Source organism: Marmota monax, unplaced genomic scaffold, assembly GCF_021218885.2.
Source record: "Marmota monax isolate L192 unplaced genomic scaffold, Marmota_monax_Labrador192_F-V1.1 WCK01_AAM20220418_F8-fsc00086, whole genome shotgun sequence".
Classification (NCBI taxonomy): Eukaryota; Metazoa; Chordata; class Mammalia; order Rodentia; family Sciuridae; genus Marmota; species Marmota monax.
In genome coordinates, this window is record NW_026693086.1 from 1,523,740 (window position 1) to 1,544,343 (window position 20,604).

Consider the following 20,604-nt stretch of genomic DNA (forward strand, 5'->3'; position numbering starts at 1 on the left):
TTATATATATAATATAATATTATATATATAATATAATATAATTATAATATAACATAATAATATATAATATATATAATATATATAATATATAATATATAATATATATATAATATATTATATATATAATATATTATATATATATAATCTCCAGGGTATATAGAGAACTGAAAACAGGTGTTCAACCAAAAACTTGTTCATGACTGTTCGTAGCAGCATTAAATCACAAGAGCTAGAGATGGAAGCTACCCAAATCCCCACCAGGAAATGATCAGATAAACAAAATGTGACATTGTAATGCCAGATTCGTGGGACCCCAATAGACCTCCAGGAGCCGAATCCGATGCAATCACACAAGAGTCTTTATTGCAAGCTCAAGCCTGGACTCACAACCGTTCCTGACGCAGCAGTCCCAGGGAGTGAGTCCTGGTCCTCAGTTTAGTGAGGATTTATAGGTTTTGGGGGGGATACTCTATGCGTCACAACATCACACAGCAAATCATTTCACACTGCGGGAAAATCGAACAACACCTCTTAACATTGATTAGCACATTCACTGGCGGGAACAAGTTGGGTAGGGGTGATTGGTGAGTTCAAGTGGTGGATACATTTGAACTGATTGGTTTAGGGGTTGCAAGAGTGTATATATAAACTGCAGGGTTTCCTAATCATGTTAAGAAACTACTGAGAGGGTCACCTGGTATTTCAGGTATTTTCCCTGTCTCATACTGATTGGTGGTTGCTAGGGGGTTGCTAGGGTCCTCATCTAGCCTGACTGAGTCAGGGACACCTGGCCCCACAGATCTCTCCTGTTATTTACAAACAACTCAGCAGAGTGGGTATGTGCTTAGGAGCGCTCTGTGGGTTCTTCCAAGGACAAGGGTCCCACCCCCTCCCTTTGGACAGGCCTTGAGGTAGAAGCTGGTTTCTCAAAAATAGAGTCAAATCAGTTTCTCAATATATCCCCAAACAGAATATTATTTAGCCATCAAAAAAAAAACCATCCTAGAACCCTGCAGAACTTTGAAACATTATGCTCGGGGAAGAAGCCAGTCACAAAGGCTCACCTACTGTACGATCCCGTTAATATGAATGTCCAAAACTTTCACGCATCCATGGAGATGGAAAGCAGATTTGCGGCTGGGACATGGAGGAATGGGACATTGATGGGTCTGGGGCTTCCTTGTGGGGTGACAAAAATGTTCTGGATGGTGGCCATGGTTTGCAAAGCACAGTGAGTGGCATGCGGCTACTGAATTGTGAATCTTAAAATTGTTAAAATGGTAAATATGATGCTCTGTGAATTTTATAATAATGATGAAAATAACCGATGAAGGAAGAGGAGGAGATAAGAACCGGAGAAGAGGAGGAAGAGGAAGAAGAACAGGAATCCAATGGCTTATTTAAAAATGCAACTTCCTGGGTCTCCTCTTATAGATCCTGACTCAGTAAGTCTGGAGGACCCTGAGGATCTGCTCTAAATGAAAAGAGTAGGTGGGCACTAATCTCCAGGGTATATAGAGAACTCAAAAAGCTAAGCACCGAAAAAACAAATAACCCATCAACAAATGGGCCAAGGACCTGAACAGACACTTCTCAGAAGAGGATATACAATCAACCAACAAATATATGAAAATGTGTCCATCATCTCTAGCAATTAGAGAAATGCAAATCAAAACTAAGATAGCATCTCACTCTAGTCAGAACGGCAGCCATTAAGAATACAAACAACAATAAGTGTTGGCGAGGATGTGGGGAAAAGGTACACTCATACATTGCTGGTGGGACTGCAAATTGGTGCAGCCAATATGGAAAGCAGTATGGAGATTCCTTGGAAAACTTGGAATGGAACCACCATTTGACCCAGCTATTCCTCTCCTCGGTCTATATGCAAAGGACCTAAAAACAGCACACTACAGGGACACAGCCACCTCAATGTTTATAGCAGCACAATTCACAGTAGCTGAACTGTGGAACCAACCTAGACGCCCTTCAGTGGATGAATGGATAAAAAATGTGGCATATATACACAATGGAATATTACTCAGCAATAAGAGAATAAAATCATGGCATTTGCAGGTAAATCTATGGCGCTGGAGGAGATAATGCTAAGTGAAGTCAGCCAATCCCAAGAAAAACAAATGCTGAATGTTTTCTCTGATATAAGGAGGCTGACTCATAGTGGGGTAGGGAGGGGGGGAGCATGGGAGGAATAGATGAACTCTAGATAGGGCAGAGGGGTGGGAGGGGAAGGGAGCGGGCAGGGGGTTAGCAAGGATGGCGGAATGTGAGGGACATCATTATCCAAAGTATGAAGACATGAATCGGTGTCAACATACTTTATATATAAACAGAGATGGGAAAAATTGTGGTATATATGTGTGATAAGAATTGTAATGCAAAAAAACCCCACAAAACAAAGTACATATATAAAGACATGAATTGGCATGAACATACTTTATATACAAAGATATGAAACATCGTGCTCTATATGTGTAATAAGAATAGTAATGCATTCCACTGTCGTGTATTTAAAAAAATAGAATCAATTAAATAAAAAGAAAAGAAAAGAGTAGGCAGGCACAGTGGCACATCCTTGTTATCCCAGTGGCTCAGGAGGCTGAGGCAGGAGGATGGCAAGTTCAATGCCAGCCTGAGCAATTGAGGGAGGCCTTAAGCAACTTAGTGAGAACTTGTCTCAAAATTAAAAAAAAAAAAAACATTTAAAAAAATGTAGCTTAGTCGTAGAGTACCCCTGGGTTCAAACCCCAGTACCCAAAACAAACAAACAAGTAAATAAATAAAAAAGAAGAAAGAGAAGACCAGGGTGGGTCTGTGCAGTGGTCCAGGGAGGGAGGAGGGTGTCTTGGACTAGGGTGGGCACGTGGAGATAAGATTTAAAACACCCTGGGACACGTTTTGGAGGTAAGGTCTACAAAATGTTTGAATCTGGGAGTGAAGTCAAAAAAGAATCAAAGACGATCTTCAGGTTCTTGGCTTGAGCATGCTGGTGGAAGACGGTGCCATGTATAGACTGGGGGGCAGGGGGTTCCAGGGGAGCAGTAAGTTTAGGGAAAGGATGAGTTTTGTGCTGACTTTGGCAAGATAATGCTTTTGCTTAGGGAAGGTGCCCACTGCATAGACAGAAGTGCCTGCTGTAGCCTCTCCTTCCCCCCATCCTTTTTAAAATTTTTATTTATTTTTTTGGTCCTGGGGATTGAACTCAGGAGCACTCAACCCCTGAGCCCCATCCCCAGCCCTATTTTGGATTTTATTTAGAGATAGGGACTCACTGAGTTGCTTAGAGCCTCGCTTTGGCTGAGGCTGGTTTTGAACTCACGATCCTCCTGCCTCAGCCTCCTGAGCCGCTGGGATGACAGGCATGAGCCACCACGCCCGGCCCCCCCCCTTTCTTTAATAATGGGAAGCTGATTTTATTTGGGGTGGCAAGGTGTCAGCTACAAATTGACATAGCTTTGATTTCCTTTGTGGTTTGCCTCTTTTTTGCCTGCCTCGCACGTGAGCTCCCTAGACATATGGTGAATGTGAACAACCTTGAGTTTTTAAATTATATACTAAGAATAAAAGAAGGAACTTGAATCCCAAATAACTTTTTGTGGAGCTGCCATACCAGTTCCGGCCTTTTACATCAGAGAATAAGAACCAAACTCTTTAATCTACAGTAATTGGATCTCTGTCACTAGCAGCTGATTACCATTCCAATGGGATACTGTGCCAGTTCCAGAAAAAAAAAAAAAAAAGATTTCCCTATGACTTCCAAAGGCTCCTCTTTAATGGCCATGTTCTTTAAAGCAGAATATTGAAAAAGTTACCCAGAAATTGTTTGTTTTTGTGCAGAGTTGGGGGTCGAACCCAGAGCCTTGTGCATGCTGAGCTGCACCCCCCAACCCTCCCAGAAATAGTTTATTCATGGTATGCAAATCCAGTGTGTTAAAAATATTTTCTGAACCTGCTTTTGGCCCCATTATCCCTAACCAACATATGTCAGCAATATGAGACAAGCATTTGTATTTTTAGCATGTCATTTCTCATGCAATCTCCTAAAATTTTTTGATGTTTTAAGCATCATTCCTTTTACTTTAGCTAAAGCTAATCATATTGAAGAGGTTGGTGGCCGTTATCTGGGTACCAAGAATTATCTGGTTTCTGTCCCACAGTCGAGAACAGAAATCCCTCAGTGCAGATGGAAACACTGTTGGATTCTCTGCATTCCTCACACACACACACACATAACAGAGTCTGGCAGGGAACTGGACATTGAGTTATTCTGTTATTTTTTTTTAAGCTTTAAAAATGGCCATTAAAAAAGTTACAAGACATATGTGTAGATAGTTTTGTGGACAACGCCCAAGAAACTGTTCATGATAGTTACTTCTGAGCAGTGGGAACAGAAACCCTAGGAGCTGTTTTTCATCATTACACTGGCTTAGGGACTGTTAACACTGGCTTAGGGACTGGACCGCCTGTAGCTGGTTTCCCGGAGGACCCCCTGTGGTAACTGACTGCTGATACCCACACCTCGTATAGGCCACTCCAGCCTTATGTGAGGGTTGACCATACAAGGTGACCAAGACAATGCAGAAGAACAAGGCCTTGTTGGTTCTAAGGTCAGAAAATGAGCAATGTGGTGACTGATATCATGGTTCTGTCCCTCTCTGCTTGATTGTCCACTCTGGGGGCAGTCCTATGGAGAGGTCCAGATGATAAGAAACTGAAGGCTCTTGCCCCAGCTGCATGGGAAGGAGCAAACTTTGAACCCTGTGAAGCCTCCAGACCTCACGAAAAGACCCAGAATCAGAAGCCACTCCCTGACTTTGGACCCTCAGAAGTTCTTTGAGATAATAAATTTTTGTTGTTTTTAGTTGCTTACTTTTTTTGGGGGAGTCTTCTGTTATGCAGCAGTAGCTGACTAATACAACCTCCCACCTGGCTTTCCCCATCTTCTTGCTTCAGTTTGAATAGGCTGCTCCCTAGTCCTGATGTGCACCCTAGATTACCTTTCACTTTGGTCCTGGGAGTTGTCTTTTCTTTTTAAATTTTTTCCTAGTCCCACTGTCTCGTGGATCTCCTGCTCTTCTCTTTATAGTTTTAATTTCTCATTTTGAGAGCACACTGTCCACCCTAAAAAGGAGTGCATTGGGCCTGATGTGGTGGTGCACACCTGTAATCCCAGTGTCTTGGGAGGCTGAGGTAGGAGGATCACAGGTTCAAGGCCAGTCTGGGCATTTTAGTAAGATCCTGTCTCAAAATAAAAAGCAAAAAGGGCTGGGGATGGAACTCAGAAATAGAGTCCCCCTGAGTTCAATCCCCAGTATTGCAAAAAATAAGTAAAATAAATAAATAAAGCATTGGTGAGAAATATTTGTGTGCTTGCATGATTGACACTGTGTTTATTCTGCTGCTGAACTTGATTGTCAAGTGTCAGGGCCTAGAGTTTTGGGCTGAAAATATTTTTCACTAGAAAATTTGACAGTATAGCTTCATTTTTCTCGTAGCTTCCTACGTTGCTGTCGAAGACTATGAATCTTTGTATGTGGCTACTTGCTTGGTTTTCCTCCTTCTCTGAAAACTTTTGGGAGGCATCGTTGTTGGTGGTGAAGTGAACAGATGTCTTGGGTTCAAATCTCAGCCCCAATAAATACTGGCTATGTAACTCTGGGAAATTCAACACCTCTGTGCCTCGGGTTCTGCATCTGTAAAGTGGGCACAATCATCATATTTACTGCATGAACTCACCTTATGTATTCCTCTGTGTCCATTGATGGGGATCTTTTTTCCCGATGGGTCAATACTCCAGACTTCTGGAAATTGTTTTTGACTTTGAGAACTGTAAAGTCTCTGTGATAGCTACTCAGTTCTGCCCTTCTAGCGTGACAGCTGAGATGGGTTGTCAATGAATGTGGGTAGATGTATTCCAATAAAACCTTATTCAGAGAGCGACACCCGCAGGGGGGTGAAACCTAGTGGGGAGGACTCTCCCTTCCGAGCCCTTTAGGCCGCTCTCCGAGGTCTAGAGACGCCCTCTAGTGGAAGCTTCTCAGACTGGTTTGCATTGTGACTTGGCAGGTGCTGGGAGGGGGTCACCAGCTCCGCTGCACACGACGCAGCCCTGCGAGCTGCAGGGTGAATGCACTCACCCAGGCGAACCTCGCGGGACCATGAAGCCAACTGCCAATCGTCTTCCTCATGGATTTGCACTATTCTGGACCACAGGGTCTCAAGGTTTCCCTGAGCTGTAACCTGTGGGAGGGATGGATGCTTAACTCTTTCTTTATAATGCTTGTATTTTTTTTTAAATTGATAAATGACAGCGGAATGCATTACAATTCTTATTACACATATAGAGCACAGTTTTTCCTATCTCTGGTTGTATATGAAGTATGTTGACACCCAATTCGTGTCTTCATACCTGTACTTTGGATAATGATGTCCCTCACATTCCACCATCCTTGCTAACCCCCTGGCCCCTCCCTTCCCCTCCCACCCCTCTGCCCTATCTAGAGTTCATCTATTCCTCCCATGCTCCCCCTCTCTACCCCACTATGAGTCAGCCTCCTTATATCAGAGAAAACATTCAGCATTTGTTTTTTTGGGGATTGGCTGACTTCACTTAGCATTATCTTCTCTAATGCCATCCATTTACCTGTGAATGCCATGATTTTATTCTCTTTTACTGCTGAGTAAAATTCCATGGTGTATATACGCCACGTGGAAAGCAGAATGGAGATTCCTTGGAAATCTGGGAATGGAACCACCATTTGACCCAGCTATCCCTCTCCTCGGACTATACCCAAAGGATTTAAAAACAGCATACGACAGGGACACAGCCACCTCAATGTTTATAGCAGCACAATTCACAGTAGCTGAACTGTGGAACCAACCTCGATGCCCTTCAGTGGATGAATGGATTAAAAAATGTGGCCTATCTACACAATGGAATATTACTCAGCAATAAAAGAGAATAAAATCTTTATAATGTTTTAATAAAACAAAAACAACAATATCATAGCATTTTTAGTCATTAAATCTAGGTCAGGTGACATGTTGGGAATGTAAAGATGAGAATCACCCTGTCACTGTCAAAGATCTGAGTGAACGAGCCACGGAGATACGATGTCACCTGGGTCAAAGTGAAAATCCTTTTTGACAATTAAGTTAGCAGTGACTAAAGAACAGCGACGAAAAGGGCACTTTGTAGATTTCTTTTTTTTTTTTTTATGAGTCAACATCAGATTATTTGTTTTGCTTACACAAAATAAGGACAAGGGAACTTCACTATTTCGCCAGTCAAGAATGGCTGCTCTTCCCCCAATCCAGATTTCTCTGGGAGGACCAGATGTGTCAGCTTGGTTTGATTGACTCCATGTTGTTTTTCTCCCCTGGAATATTGTCTCTGTTGAAAAACTGGCTTCACAAAGAAGGTGGCAGCAGGCAAATTTCAGAATCCAAAGCTTAAAAATAAGCCTTGGGCAGTGTGGGGTTATTTTCTGTCTCTGAGGGGGGTCATCCGGTGTCTGAGGCTTGGGACAGAGGCAAAGTCCCCAGCCGCCCATCCAGGAGATGTCACTCTCAGTAGCGTCTGGTGTCCTGACCTTTGCTCGCCCAGGATGGCAGTGGGTAAGGAGCAGCAGGTCACAGGGGCCCCCTGACCCTCTGGGAGACAGAGCTCTCCCTGGGCAGACCCTGGGGGCTGAGGGTCAGCGGCCAGGGGAGAATCATGTCAACGACTGTCCCCGCCTGTGGTCCCTGAGGTCCTGGGGCAGGGATGCAGGAGGCAGCCAGTGTCACAAGACGTCCCCGTCCCCAGCCAGGCCGGGCGCCTGGCTAAGCGAGGAGAAAGATGGTGTCCCTCCTCAGGGCCTGGCCCCTGTGCCTGGTGTCACTTCCTCCCCCGCACCGCCTGGAAGGGGAGGAAGTGACACCCAGGGGAAGGCCGGAAAGTGAGGCCACCGTCACATTCAAGTTCAGGGTGTGACAGCTCAGTCTGCCCCCAACAGGCCCCATACTCGGCTCCCCTTCATGGGCCACATCCCTTCTGAGAGTCATGCCCTCCCTTTACAGGCACAAGGACCCAGAAGTTCCAGGGACACGTCCATGTTTAGGCCCCCGGATCCGGAAGTGCCTCAGACATCCATGTTTAGGCCCCCAGATCTGGATCCAGAAGTTTCAAAGGTGCACGTCCATGTTTAGGTGCTCGGTTCTGGAAGTTCCTCCAGCGCACGTTCAAGTTTACTCCGTAGCATCCAGAAGTGCCTCAGGTGCACATCCATATTTAGGCTCTAGGATCCGGAAGTTCCTCAGACATCCATGTTTAGGCCCTTGGATCCGGAAGTTTGTTGGGTGCACGTCCATGTTTAGGCCCCCGGATCCGGAAGTTCCTCAGGCGCGCGTCCATGTTTAGGCCCCAGGATCCGGAAGTTTGTTGGGTGCACGTCCATGTTTAGGCCCCCGGATCCGGAAGTTCCTCAGGCGCACGTCCATGTTTGAGCCCTCAGATCCACTCTGTAGATTTCTGACATCCAGGTAGATGGGAGCACAGTCTGGCTGTGTTGACCCCATGTTACTCCACGCCAACGCGTCTGCCCTGGCATGTCTTCCTGCCGTGGTTTGGATGAGTGTCCCCCAAGGGAGGCACTATGGTGTGGATTGCGCTGGAGCCTTTAGGGGCTGGGGGCTACTGGAAGGAAGTTAGGTCCCTGGGCCCCGCCCTTGAGGGCAATACTGGGAACCCCGCCCTTTGTTCCTCTCTCTTTTGCTTTCTGATGATGTGCGGGTCTTCATCACACCATTCCGCTGTGATGCACCGTCCCCCACAGTCCCAAGAGCAATGGACCAACTCACCATGGACCTAGCCCTCTGAACCTGTGAGCCGAAATAAGTTTCTTACCTCAGGTATTTTGTTACAGCAATGGAGAGGCAACCCACGTACATTAGAGGTGTGGGTGGACGGGTGGGGCACAGTGTCCTCCTAGTTCCACATTGACTCTTGGGGGAAGGCTGTCCCAAAGCGAACTGCCAAGAGAAATACCTCCCAAGCCTTGAGGGCTGGGGAGAACCCAAAGATGGTGACCATTGGTAGCCGAGGAACCGCCTGAAACTCCTCCCCAGGACCTGCTCCTGCTACTGTACATTCCCCGTTTGTGAGGATCACTGTCACCTTCCCATTTAGGGGACCCAATCACCTCGCACGTACTCTTTTGCCCACTCTTCCGTCCATTCCCAGGTCTCCCCTGCAGAATCCCCCACCTGCCATCAACCACCCCCAGATGATTCTCTTTCCCCTTCTGCTGACAATGACCACTTGTCTCCTTCTCCCACTAGGTGTCTGCTACTCTGAGTTAACCTTGACCTATTTTTTTCTTTTCTTCATTTAAAATTTTCAAATGCATTAACACTGCCTGTAGACACTGAAGTAATTCAGAAGGGTACAAAGTAAAAAAGGTGACGGCCACTCCGCAGACCTCCATCCCCAGGGATCACGATCACTGTTGGCCGTGCTGTGTTCATCCTTCCAGAACTATTATTATTATTTTTTTTTCAAAATGCAATTAAGACTAATGGGGTTTTCGTACACATGTGCATAATTTATAGAAAATGGCAGATCCAGGGAATCACGTCTCTGGGAATTGGGGCTGACTCCGTCTGTGCCTTAGATGACTTTGGAGCATTTCGACATCAGCCACGCTGTTTTGCAAACTTGGCTCCTGCCAGGTTTCTTCCTGGACTCCTCCAACCACCACCCTCTGGCTGCCCTTTACAGTGCCCCTTCCCTCCCCCTCCCCCCCCTCCTCCTCCTCCTCCTCCTCCTGAGACTGGCCTTCTTCATGGTTTGCTCTGGTGGATGGGGCCCAAAGCCTGTCATCCCTTGTCCTGAGCTGGGAATGGGAATACGTGCTGAGCGAGGGTTGAAAGGACACCAGATGTGGCTGGAAGTCCCATGAAGGACAGGCAGGGCACATGCCAGCCTTGTGCTGACCAGGATCACTATGCAAAGCAGAAAGTGAGGCTCACACGTAGGACGTCTGGTGTGGGGGGATTTTGGCTGCTGAGGAGCTTACACTGTTGTAGGAACCAACCATTCCACTCCATCCCCCGCCACTACCAACCTGCCTTTGCTTTTGGGGATAGTCGTGGGGGCTGTAGTTACCTACCTGGCATAGGAAGGAGGAGGTCGGAGCCGGGTCTGGGGCAGTCAGAAAGGGAGAGAATGTAAGGGACGCTGACATGACATGAGCCAGAGATTTTGGAGGAGGTTGAGCCCTTGTTATGAGAAGAGTAAGGGACAGGTCCTGCAGCTCCTGCAGAATTGTTTTGTTGTTGGTACTTAGGGCCTCACTAAGTTGCTGAGGCTGGCTTTGAACTTGCGATCCTCCTGCCTCAGCCTCCTGAGCTGCTGGGAGGACAGGTGTGCACCACCGCGCTCGGCCTGCAAAACCAGTTTTTCTAAAAATATTTTTTTAGTTGTTGTTGGACCTTTATTTACTTATTTATTTATTTATTGTTTATTATGGTGCTGAGAATCAAACCCAGGGCCTCACACGTGCTAGGCAAGCGCTCTACCTCGGAGCCACAACCCCAGCCCCTGCACAACCATTTTTTAAAAATATTTTTTTTATAGTTGTCGATGGACAGAATGCCTTTATTTTATTTGCTATTTATTTATTTATTTTGAATTAAAAAAATTTTTTTTAGTTGTCCTTGGAGACAATACTTCTTTATTTTATGTATTTATTTTTATGTGGTGTTCAGGATTGAACCCAGTGCCTCACACACGCTAGGCAAGTATGCTGAGCCCCAGCCCCAGCCCTGTTTTTTATTTTCATGTGGTGCTGAGGATCACACCCAGGGCCTCATGAATGCTAGGCAAGTGCTCTGCCACTGAGCTGCAGCCCCAAACCCCTGCAAAACCATTTTTAAAAATAATATTTTGGGGGAGGTGGTTCTGTATCACACATATAGACAAATGCATAAAACATGAGCAGACAGCATAAGAAATTGTTTTACATCAAATATCACCCATCCAGGTAAGTGACCACCATTCAGGTCAAGAACTAGAACACCACCAGTTTTCTGGGATCCTCAGGATATTTTATCCGCCCCCCCCCCCGCCTTTTTTTTTTTGGTACCAGGGATTGAGCTCAGGGGCACTGGACCGCCGAGCCCCATCCCCAGCCCTATTTTGTATTTTACTTAGCGTCAGGGTCTCACTGAGTTGCTTAGCGCCTCTCTAAGCTGCTGAGGCTGGCTTTGAACTTGCGATCCTCCTGCCTCAGCCTCCCGATTCGCTGGGATCACAGGTGTGAGCCTCTGTGTGCAGCTGTTTCATTACTTTCAAAACCTCTCCTCCACCCCAAAGGGGAAACCCATTTCCCGGTCTTAGATCTTGGGCTGTCGCTTTTCTTTGATTTATTTATTCCCTTAGACTGCATCCCTTGGGCTGTTTTGGAACTTTACCTAGATTTATTTAAAAAGAATATTTTTTTTTTGCCTGAGTGTTTTCTTTCATTTAACTTTTTTATTTGTGAAATTCATGCTCGTTATTACACGGAGTGAACGTTTTCCCTGTTCTCTGCGATTCCATTTCACTGTGAGAATAAATCACATTTTTAAAAAACCCGTTCTACTGTCGAAGGACATTTGGGTGGTTTCTGGTGTTTGGCTTTTGTGAACGATGGGGTCTGCACAGCTGTTTGATGAGAGAGTGTGCGAGTCGGAAAACAGCAGGGTCAAGGGGAGGCAGTGACCCGGTCGGCACCGTGAGAACCGGCAGCTTCGGGAGCACTGGGAGATGGCAGGCACCTCTTGGCTAGCACAGACGTTCTCACCAGGGACTCTCATCTAGGGGCGACTTCATGTGGCTTCCCGAACCTCCATCTGAAGCCAGAGAAAGAACTTGGCAACCTTTGCGTTTTCGGATTGCAGGAGAAAGCTCATGTGGGTGCATCCTGGGCATAAGTGCAAGTGTCCCCCCTGTCAATCCACAATAGCCCTGAGTTCCCCCAGACCTGCGGCTAGTCGGGTAGGGGCTCTTGTTAGACCACCTGGCACGGGGGAGGGTGTCACTCAAGGGGCCGAGATGGGCAGCGACCTGTTGGCTGACTCTGCCGAGCTGTGGCTCCCCCAGGTGCTGTGGGAATGGTACACTCGTGCTCTGCACAGATCAGCAATGATGCATGGTGGTCTGGCAGGGTCTGCAGTAGCCGCCCTAGGGGAGGGAACCAGACCTGGCCACTGTGGATTGGCTCATTGAAGCAGGGTTTCTTTCCTTATCCTTTCAGCTACCAGAAGGTTCCAGGATCCTGACTTCACAGATCAAGGGATGTGACCTATATTGAGTGAATACTTACTGTGGTATCAGGCACTTGGCTAAAGTATTTTCCATGCATTTATGACTTAACATCACTAAGTGAGCCAGTGTGTATCAGTCAGATTTTGCTGTGTAACAAGCCTGCCCAAATATGAGTGTCTTATAATAACATTCATTATTTCTTACAGTTCTGTGGATTTGCTGGGAATTTCTTCTGATTGGTGATGGTCTGGCTGGAGCTGAACGGTCTAAGTGAGACTCACCCCAGGTCTGGCAGTTGGCTGGGTGTCAGCTGTGAAGACTCACCCAGCTCCTACTTGTTGGTATGGTGGAAAGAAGGTTCTCAGCAGCAAGAGAGAGAGTAAGCCCCGACATGCATGCAGGGATCCAGCCTCTATGGGTATCTTGTTGGCTAATGTCCCATGGGTTAAAGCACGTCTCAGGACCAGGATCAGATCATATATGGAAGCAACCTGCCCAGGGTAGAGATTTGGGGGTGGGTGGACATTTTGGCAGGCATCTTGTAAACAACCTGTTCTTATCATCCCGACTTCACTGACGAGGAAACTGATGAGGAGAGAAGTTAGGGAACTTTTCCCAGATCACGGAGCTGTTCTTGGTCCGAGCTCAGCCTGACCTACTCAGGTCTATGTGGCGGGAAGTCCATGCCATAGTCTTGTGCTATTTATATTGCTTCAGACCTGGGTCATGGGTCCCCGTGCACCGGCTCACAGCAGGGGGCAAAGGTGGACATAACATCCAGCTCCTTTATTGACGAACACTGTCCCCTCTAATCAGGGTGTAGAGCCTGTGTCTACTTCTACCCCACTGTGGGTTCACCTTCTCTTTTAAATTTAAGGTCAATTCCAAAAATATGAATGAATGAATCTATCTATCTATCATCCATCCATCCATCTATTGGTGTACACAATACATGCATCTATGTATACGTATAGGTGTGCATACACACATATATATTTACATATGTATACACATCATTTTTGGGGATAACCCTTGGAAAGTGAGGTGAGCAGGTAGACTCAGGGTGGAAATGGACGGAATAGAACCCCAAGCCCCACTTTAGGTTTGCAATCAAGCTGAAGCACTCAGCACTCCTAGAACATTCCTTTAAAAGCAAATAATAATGAAAAAAAAAAAGAGAGGATCATCTGTAAGAAACAAAGACTGAAATTTGCATTAGAATGCGGTGCCAATCAACGTTCATTAGGGGTAACCCGGTGCCGCCTCATTAGCAGGAAGGAGCTTTGGCAATCGCTCGTTAGTTTTTGTCGGTTTAAATAATTATCCTAAGGGACGCTCCAGTGTCTGATGAGATCCAGGCGCATCAATGAGACGCCACTTTTCTCCCCGGAGAGAGGGACCGCTCCTGGGAGTCAATTGTATTTTCTTTCTCTCTCTCTCTCTCTCACACGCACACACACACTCACACACCCCTCAAGGCTCCTCTTATGGAATCCTCCTAGGGCTGCAGGGAGTTTAAGGACCGGAAAGGTGGTAGAAAATTCTAGATCAGGATCTTCCTTATGGGAAAATTATGGCCTCGAGAGGGAGACACACAAATCTCATCATCTGAGGAGTCGAGAGAGAATATCACACACACTCCCTTCTTTCGTTGAGAGCCAGAATCTTGGTGGGTGGGGGGTCAGATGGGAACCCACGAGGAGGCCCCCAACTGTGGGAAGGATCCCAGAATTGATGAGAATTTCAAGCGAGATCTAGCTCTGCCGAAAGGACTGGAAACTTGGGGCAGGCACCGCCGCGTTTGGCTGGGAAGAACATTCTGAAGGATAAACTAGATCACAGGGGGTGCTGTGAAGTGCTGGCTGGAGTTTGGGCAGCCATTTTGTGACCATGAGGAGGCTGCTAAGTCAAGGGTGACGGATTTGGGAAGCACAGAGAAGGTGTCTTTTGCCCAGTAGCACAGTGGTGAAAAACCAGCTGTTGGAATAGATGATATGGGTTCAAGTTCAGCTTTCCCAGAGATCCGCCTTTTCACCAATTTCTGGGATGACTCTTAGGCACATTTCTGTTGAGTGCTGCTAAGTTAGACTCTGTTGCCTCTGATTAAGGCTGGTCCTTAGGAGGTGGCATTTGTGGGGAAGGGAGTGTGAGTCTCACGTGAGGTCCTCTCCTACGTGTGGCAAAAACGTGGTTTCCTCTTCTTTTCTAATGGAAACTCCATCTCATTCTGGACTCCTCTCTCCTGCAGAGGATCCTGTCCCTTAGGGGCGATGGTCTAGTCACAGGCTGAGGGTCCTGAGGAGGTCCCCAAAAAGGGGGGCGGAGCTCAGCTCAAGTTCTTAGGGTCCTTGATGTCATCGCAGAAAAGAACTAGAGGAGAGGTCAAGGTGAGGCACGGATCGCATTTATCGAGAGGAAGACGAGAGAACCCAAGAGCAGGGTGCAGAGTGGGGCGGTGGGGAGGAACATGGGAGCTGCACCTTCACCAGGTGCATTCACCCACCTGAGATCAGGGGTCCACGGACGTGATCTAGGAGGGCGGTTTTAGTTCTCCGTCGCGTTGGTGACCGGGCACGGCGACCATTACCAGATGTCTTCCTTTCCTGATCTAAAGGACTGAGAAGAAGCAACTACTTCTACTGTCTCTGGATAGAGGGAGGAAGTGCTGGCTGGAGCCTGGGTCGCCATCTTGTGACCATGAGGAGGCTGATGGGTCAAGGAGGACCGATTTGGGGAAGCACAGAGAAGGTGTCCTTTACTCAGGTAACAGAGCGTCTGCAGTGTCCTCCTTCCGTTAGGTGAGACGATGACGTTTCCTGCACATTCAGGGCCAGATCAGTTGTCAGGTCTTTGTTTTTTGCTTTTGAAAGTTTCCCCTAAAAAAAGGGATGGAGATGTGTATCCTGGGGGCCTGCAGAAGGAAGGGCTGTACAGAGGGAGAGACTGAGGTCAAAGCCAAAAGGTTGGGAACCAAAGAGCCCCTGGGAGTGGCCTGGCCTTAGTGGAGCCCAACAGGTAGCCGATACCAAGAACTCTGGAACCCGAGGGCCTTCGATCCAAACCCACCTCCTCCTCTGTGTCGTCTCGGGCCAGCGACTTACCTCCAGGTTCTCCTCTACAGAAGCCATCATGACCGTAGGGACCTCCAGGGTTTAAGGCGGTCAGATGGGTCGTACCCGAGTGTACGACCGCTCCATGGTAAATACTCCCTACGACATGAGCAATACTCAACCAACTTCCGTTTTTTCCCCTTCCTGTATTTTGACTTCTCTTTTAAAGAATCAAAGGGTTTCTTTTTTTTTGGGGGGGGGGCTGGGGTTGTGGCTCAGAGGCAGAGCGCTCGCCTAACGTGTGTGAGGCACTGGGTTCGATCCTCAGCACCACATAAATGTAAAATAAAGATATTGTGTCCACCTATAACTAAGAAATAAATATTTTAAAAAAAGAATTAAAGGGTTTTTTTGGAGATAATTATAGATGCATACTTGGTTGTAAGAAAAACTGTAGAGAGGTCCTAGGTACCCTGTGTTCAGTTCCTCTCAATGGTAATGTCTTGTAGGGCCAGAGTTCCATACCACAAGCCGAATAGTGACAGGGACGTGGTCAAGAAGATACAAGGTGTCCACCACCACAAGGGCACCTCACATCCCACTATGATAGCCATTCCCACTTCCCTCCCTCCTCCAATCCTTCCTGAATCCCTGGCAGCCACTAATCTCTTCTTTATTTCTACAGTAGTATTATTTCAAGAATAGTATATATAAGTATATGTAAATATATGGAACCAGAAACTATGTAACCTTTTAGTGTTCGATGCTTACATTTGACATAACTCACTGGAGAGTCATCCAGGTTTTTTTGTATGTATCACTAGTTTGTTCTTTTTTCTCTGCTGAGTAATATTCCATGGGATAGACATATCTACATTGTTCACTCATTTTCTTCCCCCAGTGGGCTATTTACTATTTTTGGTGATTAAGAGAAAAACTGCTCTAAACATTCATGTAGAAGTTTTGTGTGAACATAAATTTTCCTATCTCTGGGAAAAATGCACAAGAGTGTAATTACTGGGTTGTGTAGCAGTTGCATGTTTAGTTTTTAAAGCAACTGCCAAACACTTTTCCAGAGTGGCTCCATCATTTTCCATACTCTCCAGCAATGTATATTTCTTTACATCCTTACTGACATTTGGCATTGTCATTTTTTTTTTTTAGACGTTCTGATGTGAAGTGACATCTCACTGTGGTCTTATTTTGCATTTCCCTCACGACTAATGATATGCAGCATCTTTTCATGGGCTCGATTGCCATTTATGTATATCTTCTTTGATAAGATGTCCCTTTAGATCTTTTATCCATTTTTATAATCAGATTTTTAAAAAAACTGTTGATTTTGAGTGTTCTTTATGTACTCTAGATACTAGTCCTTGGTGGGACGTGCATTGTCTCAGAGTGTGGTTTGTCTTTTCATCTTGGCAACAAGATCTTTTGGGGAGAAAAGTTTAAGAATTCTGATGAGCTCCAACACATCTTTTTTTCTCTTATGGAACAAGTTTCTTTGTTTCTGGATGCTGCTCCAGCAGGGACAGGGGCAGAGGTGCGGGAAGAAGTCCACATTCCCCCCTGAGCCTCCAGAGACACCTGCATCGGGGAGTCTGGGCTGCTACTGGAGAATCAGAGGGAGAATCCCGGCTCCGCTCGGCCTCCACTGGTTCCTTCCTGGCTGGGAGGTGTAGGGACGCCCCTGTGTCTGCATTACCTCTGGGAGGTGGTGAAAGGCCTGGCTTTCCACCTGACCACCCGAGACTCCACCCAGCCGCGAGGGGCCAGGCCTTGTTGCCTGATTGGGATAAAAATCCAACTCCCAGGCGGATGCGGTGGCGCACACCTGTCATCCCAGCAGTTCAGGAGGCTGAGGCAGGAGGATCGCCAGTTCAAAGCCAGCCTCAGCCAAAGCGAGGCCCTAAGCAACTCAGTGAGACCCTGTCTCTAAATAAATACAAAATAGGGCTGGGGATGGGGCTCAGTGGTTGAGTGCCCCTGAGTTCAATCCCTGCTACCAAAAAAAAAAAAAAAAAAGTCCACCTCCCTCCTTGACCTTCTTGGATTGAAGTGTCTCATTACAGACTGGGAGGGGGAGGAGACCTGGACTCCTCTCTCAGCCTTTGCCAGCCTGGCTGCTGGGCTTCAGTTTTCCTTTTTTCGGTGTTTCCTAGAGAAAAAGGAAAGCCCGTTCCTGGAGCCCTGAGGCTGGTCATAGGTGGCCTTCTTCTCTCCACCTCACCCAGTCTTTTGGTGCTCGCTGTGTGTAACAGGAACAGGAAAAGTCACGAACCCTGTCTTCCCGGAAGGAAGCAGGAGTGCTACGGTTTCTTTCATGATCCCAACACCCGGGTGAAGTTAGGGAGGTCGTGTGGCTTGTGCGGTGCATGGGATGGTCCGGAAGGGGCTGCTCCCGTTCCCAGGGCGGTGCTGAGATCTGCAGAGATCCGAGGCGTCGCTCCTGGGGAGAAGCAGGCAGCACCGAGCAGGGAGGAGATCAAGTCTCAGCAACGTGGCCTGGTGCAGGCTAGTTCGTCTACACCACAGCAATCACTCCCCTACTCTCTTTCCTTGAGAGTTTGCCCAGTGGTAGAGGTCACGATGAGGAGAGGTCCACCATTGCTGTCCTGTTCTCTTTTACCAAATCCTCACTTTCCCTGCACCCCAGAGCAGCCTTGTGACCCAGTTCTGACCACAATAGAGCCTTCTAGGAACACGTTGGTCTTTTCATTGTCTTTTTGCTAAGAACAAAGGAGGGAGGGCATGACTGCTGGAGGTACTGCAGCCATCTTGTGACCTCGAGGTGATGAACCTAGGAGAAAGGTCAAGTAAAGGGTACAGATCCCTGAGCCCTGATAACCACTAAGCTGCTGGTTGGATGCATTGCCTAGATCTAGGTTTCTTATTGAGAAAACCAGACAAATCTTCAGGGTTCCAGCCTCTGTTGGTTGGATTTTCTGTTATTCATAGGCAAACGTTTCTTAATGGATCCAGCCAGAGAGGGGCTTATGACCTAAAGACACAGCTGCTGATGAAATCCTTTCAGAGTAGATGTGACACAAACGGATGTTTCTCAAGTATTTCAGAAGCAGATGGCTCTTGAAGGGTAAGGGAGGAAGCAGGAACTGGGGTGTTGGATAATAAGCACTTAATAAAAGATGTTTTTCATAATAATGAATGAGGTATGCAGAGTAGAAGAGGAGGTCTGGTTTAAAAAAGGCATTTGAATTCTTTCTGGATTTTTTTTTGGGGGGGGGGTACTGGGGATTGAACCCAGGAGCCACATCCCCAGCCGCCCCACCCCTTTTTTTAAAAAAAATTGAGACAGGGTCTCATTAAATTGCTTAGGGCCTTGTTAAATTGCTGAGGCTGACCTCCAACTTGCCATCCACCTGCCTCAGCCTCCTAAGTTGCTGGGATCACAGGCGTGTACCACCATGCCCAACAATTTTATCTAATTTAAAAAACCATCTTACAAAGCTCAGAATCCGTTTCCTGCTTGCCTTTTATTTTCCCCATCACATTACGGTATGCGCATTTCCCCTTGCTATTCTGGAGTTGGGGGTCCATATAATTTTTAGTGCTGCTTAATAATATATCAGGTGCGTGTGGAACAATTTCCTGAGCAGACATTTCCCATTAGCCGGGCATTAGCTTGTTCCCGGTGGCAGCTGTGGCGAGAAGGTCCCCCTGTCACCAGGCCCCCCCCCCATGCTTACCGGGCCGCGTGGTCCCCACGCTTACCGGGCCGAGTGGTCCCCACACCACCTTTATTTGACCTTTGCATCAACCTGACAAAGCAGATCCATGCGGCTTATTTTACTTCCTTTAGGTCCTTACATTATGGAAGTCAAGCGTGTCTTTGTAAAAGCGAGGCCACCGAGGCCACCGAGGCCACCCGAGATGACGCCTGCTCACTTCTCCCACAGCTGCCCGGAGAGGTTCTGCGTGGGCCCAGGCGCGTTAGGCAATGGCATTGGAGTGACATCCCATGACATGTATTTGACCCCGAAACTTCCTTTTTATCTGAAGGGAACATATCTCAAATGTCATTCTTTGTCACAATACATTAGCATCTATTAGCTCACCACGATTCTTGTCATTTTACACTTGAAGGAACGGAGGCCTTGGAGGTGAAGGACGAGTTGTGTCTTCCTCCCAAGTGACAGGGGGAGCGGAACCCTGGCGCACGCCTGTAATCCCAGCGCCTCGGGAGGCTGAGGGAGGAGGATTGTGAGTTCAAAGCCAGCCTCAGCCACTTAGCCAGGACCTAAGTGTCTCAGGGAGACCCCGTCTCTAAGTATAATATCAAAAAGGGCCGGGGATGTGGCTCCATGGTTAGGTGTCCCTGGGTTCAATCCCCAGCACCAAAAATAAAGAAACAAAAGGTAGCTTGCCACCTAACCCCCAGCACTTTAGAATGGGACCTTATTTGGAAATAGGGTCCTTGAAGATGTAATTAGTTAAGGTGAGGTCCTACAGGAGTGGGGTGGCCCCTAAAAAGGGGGAACAGCCAGATGCAGTGGTGAATGTCTGTAATCCTCCTGCAGCCACTCAGGAGGCTGAGGCAGGAGGATCCCAAGTTCAAGGCCAGCCTCAGCCATGTAGCAAGAGTCTGTCTCAAAATAAAATAAAAAGGGCTGGGGATGTAAGTCAGTTTTGGAACACCCCTGAGTTCGATCTCCAGGATTGAAGTAACAAAAACAAAAAATGGTGTGTGTGTGTGTGTGGGGGGGGCAGTGGAAATGTGGACACAGGCACCGAGAGATGACACCGTGAAGTCACAGAGAGAAGGCCACGTCGTGAAGACAGGATTGGAGCGATGCCGATGCTATTAGGCAGGAGGCTTTATTTTTACTTATTTAGGCTGACTAATTAACTAATTATCCTTAGCAAAGCACTCACCTGTGCCAGGCTGAGCTCTGTGCAAGCTCATTTCCCGGAAGGAGGCTTTGAGGTTGCTGGTAACGCCCACCAGGGGGCAGAGAAGGACGGAGGGGGCTGCACTTCCCTCTGCACACTCTGCACAAGTTGCCTGCACCAAAGCTCAGACCATCCCAAAGAACAGGGAGGACCCCGCCCCCGACAGGTGAGTGGAGGAGAGTTCTGTGTGGTCGGAGGGAGAGAGGACCGAGCTCCTGGTGGCGTGGACAGCTGATGGCCAGATCACGACCCTTCGTCACGGGGGGATGGGGACGTCCAAACAGAGCCTGAGTCCCTTCCCAACAACTTTTCTGATGATATGATAGGAGCAAT